The sequence below is a fragment of the Nycticebus coucang genome, chromosome 5 (assembly GCF_027406575.1).
Source record: "Nycticebus coucang isolate mNycCou1 chromosome 5, mNycCou1.pri, whole genome shotgun sequence".
NCBI lineage: Eukaryota > Metazoa > Chordata > Mammalia > Primates > Lorisidae > Nycticebus > Nycticebus coucang.
Genome location: NC_069784.1, coordinates 86,992,364 through 87,002,382, shown reverse-complemented (window position 1 = coordinate 87,002,382; position 10,019 = coordinate 86,992,364). Strand labels below are relative to the sequence as shown.

General features: G+C 46.8%; 1 non-coding gene across 1 annotated transcript; it reads left to right on the top strand.

The window, feature by feature from the left end:
• Positions 1-332: 332 nt before the first annotated feature.
• On the top strand, positions 333-469 carry LOC128587032 (small nucleolar RNA SNORA2/SNORA34 family). The gene has a single exon (XR_008380464.1). It is a non-coding gene; the product is annotated as a small nucleolar RNA SNORA2/SNORA34 family (small nucleolar RNA).
• The last annotated feature ends 9,550 nt before the right edge of the window (positions 470-10,019 follow it).

Genomic DNA, 10,019 nt, shown 5'->3' with positions numbered 1-10,019 from the left:
ATGGGGCTCAGCATGTGAAGAAGACGCAGGCACTTCAAGTTCAGGGCAGCCTCAGCCTTCTGCACACCCGCGTTTCCTCTGTGGAGAAGAACTGAAACATCACATTGACAACCAAATACGTCTTTTTGTGAAACCCAAGTTGGATTCTGAATTCAAATTCCAAGTAAAATTTTACTTTTTTGAAAAGGAACACATAGGGTCAATTTCAATTTACATTGAAAATGTAAATCCAATGCATGAGAGAGGCATACAATTTCTAAAATCTGGTTTTAATGTGTTCCTGGATAAAAGGTGAGTAAACCAGGCCTAGAGTCTAATCAAAAGCTTGTTGATTGGCCCTGAATCAAGGCCAGCAGTTTGCTGAAGCTGTTGGTTTCAAGCAGGAGCCTAAAGAATTATCTTTCTATGGTCTGTTGTCCATTTCAGAGCTTTGGAAATGTAATGGTCAATTCATTAGAAAGAAACAGTATGAGTCATTGGTGATAGATGTGGGCTAGTATTTATTTGTAGTCTTAATATTGAGGTTCCAAAATATCCATAAAATATTATAGTTTTTTTTTTAAAAAGCTTGTTGATAGAGGAAATGCCCATTCTCCAGAATCCACTTGATGGAACAGCCGTAGTAAATAGCCGAGCAGAGAGTTTGTGTTGGCTCTACCACTGCCTGGCAACATGACTTTGGAGAAGTCACTCAAGTTCTCGTGGCTTTAGTTTCTCCCTCTGCACTATGAAAGAAAGTGCTCCGTGGGCACCTCTGCTCTCGTGGTTCTGTAAGAGAGTACCCTCCCCCTTCACAGTGGTCTGGGGCAGGGTATCTGGGGTGAACTGCCAGGCTTTGCGCTGCAGCAGTGCTACTCACCTGCTGTGTGTGTGACCTTTGGCATGCTTCTTAACCTCTCAAAGCCTCAAGTTTGCTCGTCTGTACCGTGGAATAGTAATAGTGCCCATTTCACAGTGATGCCATGAGGATTTAATAGGAAATGCACATAAAACACTTAGCACAGTGCCTGGTGACGGTTAAATAAGAATTTCTTATGACTGTCGTTATCCTGTTTGTAGGATCATAAGGCACCACAGAATAAAATAGAGACAAACCATCTAGTCCCAACCCCTTGTTTTAAAGATGAGGAAACTGGACCAGAGGGGTTCAGCTTCTTCAAGTGTGACATATTTTGCTTTTTATTGGAACCCTGGGACATTAGTGGGTGTCCTGCCAATGCTATGTAGCCCCTAAAATTCTGTCTGAATGTAACAAAATTAAGAAACAGGGTATAGTCTGTATCAGTTTTAAAATAAAGATAATTACTCACTGAAAACAACAGAACAAAACTTAGTTAAATATACTCACTAGGTAGACACCACACAATAACTTATAGTGAAAAAAGTAAAAAAAAAAGTCTAAGTTAAATAGGCTACTTTGTCACTTAAACTGAGATGAGATGACGTTCCAAATGTTTATATTTAACTTATCCTCTTTTATAGAATTCTTGAGACAGTTTCCTCCACTGGTCTTATGTTTAGCAGTTAACCTTGTAACCTTGGACAAGCCATTGAGCCTCTCTGTGCTTTGGTTTCCTCATCTGTTAAATGAGACAGCTCACAGTACCCCTCCCAGTGTTACTGTGGGGATTAAACTAGTGAGAGTCAGATGTGTGGTGCAAGGTCATGATCAGTACGTAGTAGCTACTAAAATGCTGTAATGATATGGAGGAGACTTTCTTTACTCAGCAATCAGCAGGAGAGTTCCTCTGGGAGAGGCACCTGTATGGGGAAAATGCACTGGGGAGTGAGCCTGAGGCAGGTGGGCCCTCAGGACCCAGGTTGGGAAGAACTGCTTATATTTGCTCTTGGGGAGGAGAATACAGGGGGCAGTCTCTTCTAGCTCTCAACTCCTGTTGTTCTCATTTCTTTCAGATTTAGCTCCTCTGTTGGTTAAATCTCTGAAATCTCTTCTGTAGCAGAAGCATGGGGTAGTGCCATGTTTGACCCCAAATGTTTTAATTCTCTGGCAGAATGATTTATTTTGTTAAAGGAGTCAGATCATTTAGCCACAAAATCAAATGAAGCTTAAAAACCATCAAACCATTGCATGTCACAGGCAGTGTGTTACACAGATGTACAGTTGTTTGCTTTATGCATGTGTTCATTCATTTACAGATATCTGCTGATTACCCATCGCGTGCCAGGCACTGTTCGGTATCTTGAAGGGAAAGCAGCGAGCACAGAAAGTCTCTGTTTTTACTCACAGTCTACTGAGGGAGACCAGTTATCTTTGATAATACAGACAGAGACTGGTGTGATAGGAAAACATAAAGCAGGATGAAGGAATAGAACAGAATGTGGGAGCGGGTGGGGGATGTTAAATGAAACAGGCAGGGAGAGTCTCAGGAGAGAACAGAAACTGGGATAGAGGGAAGTGTTCAGGTGTTCCGGGCAGAGGTAACAGCAAGGGTGAGGTTCTGGGTGGTGTGCGAAACAGCAGAGAAACCTAGCAGGGAGGCAGCAGAGCGAGCAGAGTGGAGAGGGGTGGGGCAGGCTGAAGAGGAGGGTCACCTGATCTGATGGGGCTCGGACTCCGTGGCAGGAACGTTTTGTTTTTTGTTTGTTTGCTTCCTTGTTTTGAGACAGAGTCTCTGTCGCCCTGGGTAGAGTGCCATGGCATCAGCCTGGCTCACAGCAACCTCAAAGTCTTGGGCCCTAGCTGAGATTACAGGTACCCACCACCACGGCTGGCTAGTTTTTCTGTTTTAGTAGAAACAGTGCCTTGCTATTGCTCAGGCTGGTCTCAAACTGCTGAACTCAAGTAATCCACCCACCTCGTCCTCCCAGAGTGCTAAGATTACAGGAGTGAGCCACCACACCTGTTTTTTGAGCCAAGTAATGATGGGATCAGATTTGTGTGTTTAAAAGTTCTGGCTGCCACATGGGGAATGGCCTGTAGGAAATAGCAAAGACAAAGTGGGTGAATTCAGGAGGACACAGGAGCAATCCAGGCAAGGTCATGGCACCTGGAGGCAGGTGGGAGCTGAGGAGTTTGAGTGGGGAGGGATGTATTTTGATGGAGTAGCCACCCATCTTGTAAGAGAACCACCCATCCTCTAAGAGAAGACAGTCAGGAGCATGCTATGTTTGTGATGCTTGTTGGATACGCACGTGGACACAGGCTGTATCAATCAGTCCAAGAGCTACAGATATAAATATAGGAGTCATCAGCATGGAGACGTAGGAGAAACAGGATATTAAATGAGATCATGTGGGGAATGAGAGGGGAAGATTTCCAAGGCTTAGGTCATCAAGGAAAGAGAAGTTCCTGCAAAAGGGAATGAGCAAGAGCAGCCAGGAAGGTAGGAGGCAAACAGGAGAGAGAGGGAGTGTTTCCAGGTGTAGCCACCAAGTGCACTGGATGCTGAGTGTGCCAAGCAACAGATGAGTCAGCGTGATGCGCGCTAGGCCAGGCCCCGCCCGGAGTGAGAGACGCTTACCTCCCGCGCACTGCAGAGACCAACTCACCTGGCATAGCACCCTCTGTCCAACTGTATTTGAGGAGCTCTTTTTTTCACTCCGGTGGTTTCAATGATAAAGGGTTTGATGAGAAGAACTGAGCTTACCTTGTGACATCAACTGTGCTTTACTAACAGTTAAACATTTTTAAAAAATCAAGTATATGTCATAACTACAAAATCTATCCGTAGGTGTTAATTCCAGTATCCCCTCCCTGTGGACTTGGTGAAGCCTTTTCCAGGAGGCTGAAGAATGTACCCTTGCCCTGTCCAAGTCCTTGTAGTAACTTGTCCTGGTGTCTGATCTTTTCTGTGTCACATGCCTTTAGAACAGTGACGATTGGCCCCGTGTTAAGTATTACAAATACTTGTCATTCTGTTTTCAAATCCGCTTTTTATGTTCAGCCTTCCTCAACTGTACTTCCCGTGCTTATTCCTGTTTGTTCCTCCATAGACCCCTGCAGGGCCAGATCTGAAGGAGGTTCACTCTCTTTCCTGTGCTCTTTGTGTGGGGCTGACCTACCGCCTCTCTTGAACAGCTTCTCTCTCCCCGTGGTGTGACCATAGGAGGGCTGACAGGGCTTACCTGATTTTTGGCAGGGCAAGCAGAACTTCTAAAGCAAGTTGCTATAGTTACTGAGTCCTCCCCGCTGCATAAAGTCACTGACTCTGTGCTACTTTTTTATGTTGCTCTATCAGACATTCCTTGGGTGGAGAAGCTTATTTAATCATTTTATGCCCACTTATGCATGGGTTACACAGGGAGTGAGGAGCACAGGGACCCCATTATGAGGAATGTACTCATACACCCACCCAGCCATACGTGCATATTTTAAGTTTGACATGCCTGAAATCACAGTTGTTTTTCAACTAGAATTTCTTGCCCTGAATCCATTTGAGAAGGTTTTCTACAATGATAACAGATTGTATATGGAATCATTTTGTACATTCCAGAGAAGTGTTTATTTCTGTGTTTCTAGACACAAATTAAGTGCATGGAAAGTTTCCCCAATTCTTTTCTCCAGTAATTATCTATTTTCTATCTCTAGGAGAAAAAATAAAATAGAAGTTGATTGTAGATGAAATGATTCCTTTGTGAGCATTTTCAAAAGTTAATGTTTCTAATCAGACCCATTGTTGATCTTTTTTTATTGTTTGTGCATGGCTGTAATTACTAGAAATTGTGACATTTGGAGCCTAATTGAGCTCCCATCTTATCTGACAGAGGCGAATATTCTAAGTAGAAATTCATGAAACCATGAAACCAATGTGGTGGGTGATACATCCTTTCTCTTCACCCAGCTGCCAAGGAAACACAAACTGGAATTATAGTTTACTCAGCATAGCAATGTGGGCATAGGGACAGCTTGTCCTGATCCCACTGCCTGACCGTCAGTTCCTAACCCCCATTCTCTCTTACCCTCCCCAGGCCGGCCAGGCCCCAGTGTCACTGGGAGTGAACAGGCCCCTGGCCCACTCTGAGCGGACTTTGGAGGTAAAGACTGGGCTGGGGAGCGGTGTGGGGAGCGGCACTGGCTGTCCGACTCCTCCCACTGATGCCGTCCAGCAGACTGATTGGGGATCACTTCTCCTGCATGAGGGTATTGTTCCCAGTGGCTGACACCAAAGAAAAGTGGCCTTTGGTCTGCTACCACCTCTGGGGTGTGCCAGGATGGGCTGCCCACAAGGAAGAGGTGCGTTTGGGGACGGCATATGCTAAAACATGCCAAAGTGATCTGGAGGATCAAAGTTGGACAAAATGGCAACCGTGTCTCTCCCCATGGAGGTGGGCTTCTGGCAGCTGTTTCTTATCGTGTTGTTAACAGATAGACGTGGTGTTGAACTTCCAGGCAGGTTTCTCTGCCTCCTCACCCCAGAAGACCATCAGGCTGTGTTTAGTTCCTCCCTGTTGTGACTCTCTCCAGGCAGTTGGCTGTGTCAGTTGTAGGACTCAGCTCATTTATTTCTCTTCTCTCAGGGATCACAGTCCCATGCTGCCTATTTTTCAACGTCTGAAAATCATAGTTTCATATGCCTTGCCTGTTTCAGTGGTGGTTTAGAGCAGGAGGGTCAGTCTGGCTCTTGTGACCATGGCCACAAGTGAACTCCTCTTTTCATGAAACACGTTCTTTTCTGTTAGTTTCTGAGACCTGACCCTCTCCTACTTTGTCTTCAGCCCTCTGTCAGCCTCCTTCAGCTAGCCATTACCTGTTGGAGTTCCTCCACACCATTGGTCATCTTCCTCTCTCCTCCACTCTGTAATTGCTCCCCAAGTTCACCCTGCCATGCCCAAGGCTTCAGTAACCACCTCCATTGCACACGAGATTCCTACCCCAGAGCTCTTGCCACAAATATCCAGCTCCCTCTTTGACCCCATAACTTAAATGTCTCTAAGCACCTCACACTCGGCGCATTGGAATGTATTCATCATCTTCCCTCGAATTTGATCCCCTTCTTTCTCCATACCCAGTTATGAAGCCAAAACTCATGCATCCTCCTTGACAGCTTCTTCTCCCTCACCCCCCATCAAATCCTCCACCAAGTCTACTGATTCCTCTTCAAAAAGATCTTTGATACCTGTTCTCTTTCCCATCTGTACAGCTACCAGTCCAGTCTGGTCCAAATAGTAACTTCCTAACTGGTCTCCACTGTCTTATTTCCTTTATACTTTGTCCTCTGCCACAGCCAATAGTGACTTTTTAAAAATGCAAATCTGATTATTTTATGTAACTGCCTCAAATACTTTAAATACTCCATTGTTCTATCTGTTCCGGCCCCTCTCTAGCCTCAGCTTACAGTGTCCCCCTCCTCATTCCCCTTCCCACCCTCCCTGGCCTTCTTTCACTTCCCTCCAGGCCCACACTTCCTCTTGCCACAGGCCCTTGGCACATGCTGTCCTCTTTGCCTAGAATGGCCATTGCTGCTTTGCCTGCTCTTCCTTCAGAGTCAGCTCAGTCACCATTTAGTGGAGAAGCCTGACAAGGGCAGGTCGCCCTGTTATATGCCCTCGTGGTACCTGGACCTCATTGTCTTGGCACTAGGTATGGTCTGTCTAATCCTGTGATTAACGTCAGTCTTCCTCCCTAGACTTGTTAAACTCTGTGCTGGCTTTTACACTTGTCTTTTCCCTCGCCATCTGGTGTTCCAGCGTGCAGGGTGTGGCTCATGCTGGGACTCAGTGAACACCCTGCTGAGCACATGAATGTGATGGTGGGTGTCCAGGGAGCAGGAGGGAGCTGCCCAGCTCCTCTGCACTAGGGGCCTCAGGAGGAAGCAGGGGCTGCACAGACCAAGGGGTGCAGGAGCCACAGCTGCTCCATCATGAGGAGTAGAGAAGCCCCCTGCTGAGGCTGGGGCAGCCGCAAGCTTCTGTGCTTCTGCCGTTGATAGTGGCCTCTCTGCTACTAAAATGGCAGAGCTCTTCTGAGCTTTTAAAGTGATCCACTTGACTTTCTTGTTCCTTCAATATTTTTTTAAATTCTTCAAATTTCTTTTTAGTATTGAATTCTAATTCTATTCCATTATGGTCAGAGAACATACTTTGCATGTTTGAGAAAGACTCTTCCAATATTTTAATGAAACATTTAGGGGGGTAAAAGGCCCAAAGCCTAACCCGAGCCTCTGTCCAGTAGCCTTAATGGTCCCAGAGCATCTCTGGCTGTGGATTTCCCTACGGAGCAACAGCACAGCCTCAGGGCCCTGCCCTCTCTTCCTCTGCCCTGCACTTCAGCACTTGTGTGAGGGAAGCACCCAGAAAGCTGGAGGGCTGAGGCCGGGGTCAGGTCTTGGGACCACAAGGCCACACATAGGCCCAGTCACTTCTGATCCCCTGCATGAAATGAACAATATGGATTTGCACATGAGGACCCAGTAGATAGAAATCCAGTAGGGGGTCCTTTGTATTTTCTTCTCTGTGCTTCTCTGTGCCCTGCCCCAGCAGGGCTTTGCTGTCAAGATGAGGTTTCACTCTCAGGTCAGGGTTCCTTTCTGCATCAGGCAGGCTCTATAACACAAAACGTACAGGACGGCCTCTTTAAAAGTCCTAGGCAAAGGCCAAATGTGTTTGCCCATAGACAATGTGCCAGCATGGGGCAGGTTACCGTGGGGGGGAGGAGGAGGGAGAGTGAGTGAGTATGTTATAATAAAGGCCCCAGAAGGAAAGTTACTAGCTGTTCTCTGACAGCAGATGGCATTTGTTCTTAAAGAATGCACCAGCTCCTGACTCTGCCTTGGTAAGTGAAAAACAGCGCTCCCCTAGCTGTGGTCTTTTCAGGAATGGAGGAGGAGGGATGGGGCGCAAGTCTGCTACTGAGGCACTGTGGTGAGTGCTGGCATTCCTGGAGCCTGGCTGGTGGCCTCTTCAGTTCAGGACCCCACAGGGGAAGCACAACCTCAGCGCAGAGGGGCTGCGGAGTCCACCAGAGCTGACTGGCCCTTCCCATGGAACCTGGCATTTTGCTGCAGTGTGACATTGCAAAGGCATTTGAAGCATGCCGTAGTGGTCTGGCGTTTCCCACTCCCTTTTCGGATTTTTTGACATGAAAGAAGCAGAAAGCCTGGTGTAAAGAAGTGTGTGTGTGTGTGTGTGTGTGTGTGTGTGTGTAATGTCACGGTAGGCCTGGGGCATGGAGAGATAGGTGCCTAATGGAGGGGAACTAGGAATGAACAGGTGAGTGGAACGGAGGGCACGAACCCCTAAGACCAAAAACATATCCAAAGGCCTGAGAATCAAACAGATTTTGTAATCAAATACCAACTTTCCCATTTGACCAAGTTACTTAAGCTACCAGAGCCTCATTTTCCACATCTATGAAGTGGGAACACTCATATCTATCTCTTGGGGTTTCTATCAGGTCTGGTTTCCCAGAGAACAGACTTTGAGACAGGGCTGGAGGCAACACCTGCAGGGAAGGGAAGGAAGCAGGACAGGGCAGAGGCACCGTGGGGACAGTCACAGGCCTCACAGCTTCATGGGGCACTCTGAAGGATGGCCTTTCAGAGTTGTGCCACATTGAATCAAATGGGCTAGGACCTTTGCTCCTCACCCACAATGCCCCCTCAACCAGCCACTGGACACAGGCTGGCCCCGGGGAGAAGGTGTGGCCTCGGGTAAGGAGACTTGGTGTGAGCTCCCAGCCACCAGCTGAGTGAGCCCGGGCAGCACACTGCAGCACCCACCTCAGGACTGTTGGGGGAACTAACGACAACAGCACATACACAGATAGTAAGAATTTGCAAACAATAACCACAAGTAACTGATTTTCACCACCCTCATCCTTGGAGAAAATGGGATTGTGTTTATAAAATTCTGAGCTGTCTTTAAAAACAAAGCACCTTACAGGGAGAGAAAAAGCTCCTGTTTCAAACTTGACTAGGAGGAGGAGTCTAGATGATTCTAGGCCAGAGGGGAGGAGGGCAAGATTTACAGTAAAGGAGATGAAAATGGCCCTGCTTTTAAACTGTAGGGTGGGAGGGAAGGAGAAGTTCCCTAAAACTGAGAGATAGGTGGACATGGATTCTGGAATTTGTGAATGTTGGTCCATTCTCACTTCTCTTTAGCCCCTCAGAGGTGGGAGGAAGAGGAGTCTCCTTACCCGAGGTCACACCTTCTCCCCAGGGCCAGCCTGTGTCCAGTGGCAGGTTGAAGAGGGCATTGTGTCTTTGAGAGGGGGGAGATGGTGTATCATGGGTTCTTGCTTTAAAAATCTCAGAGGAAAAACCCTGGGCTGATGTTGGCACAGATGGAGCAAAGTAGCCCATCTCCAAAGATTGCACGGAGTCTCCCAACAGAAGCCAGAGGCTGGCAGGACCTGACAAGTAGATGCATTTTCAGGAACATTCTAAGCTGTGTAAGATTCATTCTCATGAGACATTGGCTGACCAACAGTGAATAAAAAGCTCCCTCTGTTACTGAGATTGATTTCTTTTACTAGCCAGGTAGGTGGGGGCCCAGAGTGATTCATCAGATTTAGAGAAATAAAACAAATTGTGTGGAGCCAATTTTATTCCCACCTCCTCTCATATTTAGCACTTAGCAAAAGGCACACAATAAAAAATCCATCTCTTTCTCTTTCCTATCGCCTTTGGGTGGGGCATACCTAAGCCTTGAAACAGGTCAAAAATCTTTGCCTGTTAAAAATAAAACCCAAAGCAAACCTGGAAAAAGGGACCTGTTTCTTTGTTAGCTTTGCTAATCAATCACAAACATTAAGTATTTACTGTGTTAGGTTCTTACGAAGATAATCTAGATCAGGCTGCTTGCTAATCATCTCTGCGAAACAGAAGTAAGAGGGAAATGTGCATTTGGGGAAACAAACTAACAAAACAACAAAAGAAACAACCCTCCCATCCCACCACCCAATAAGTCACTGGGAAGATTGTTTTGAACTGTTGTTGTCTGTGGACTGGGGTGGCTATAGTAGGCTGGGATAGAGGGACCCAGAGGCACCAGTGAAGTGGAGACAAGCCTTTGGAGGGCTGTCCTTGAATCTCCCTGGAGCAGCCTGATGACAGTCTCTC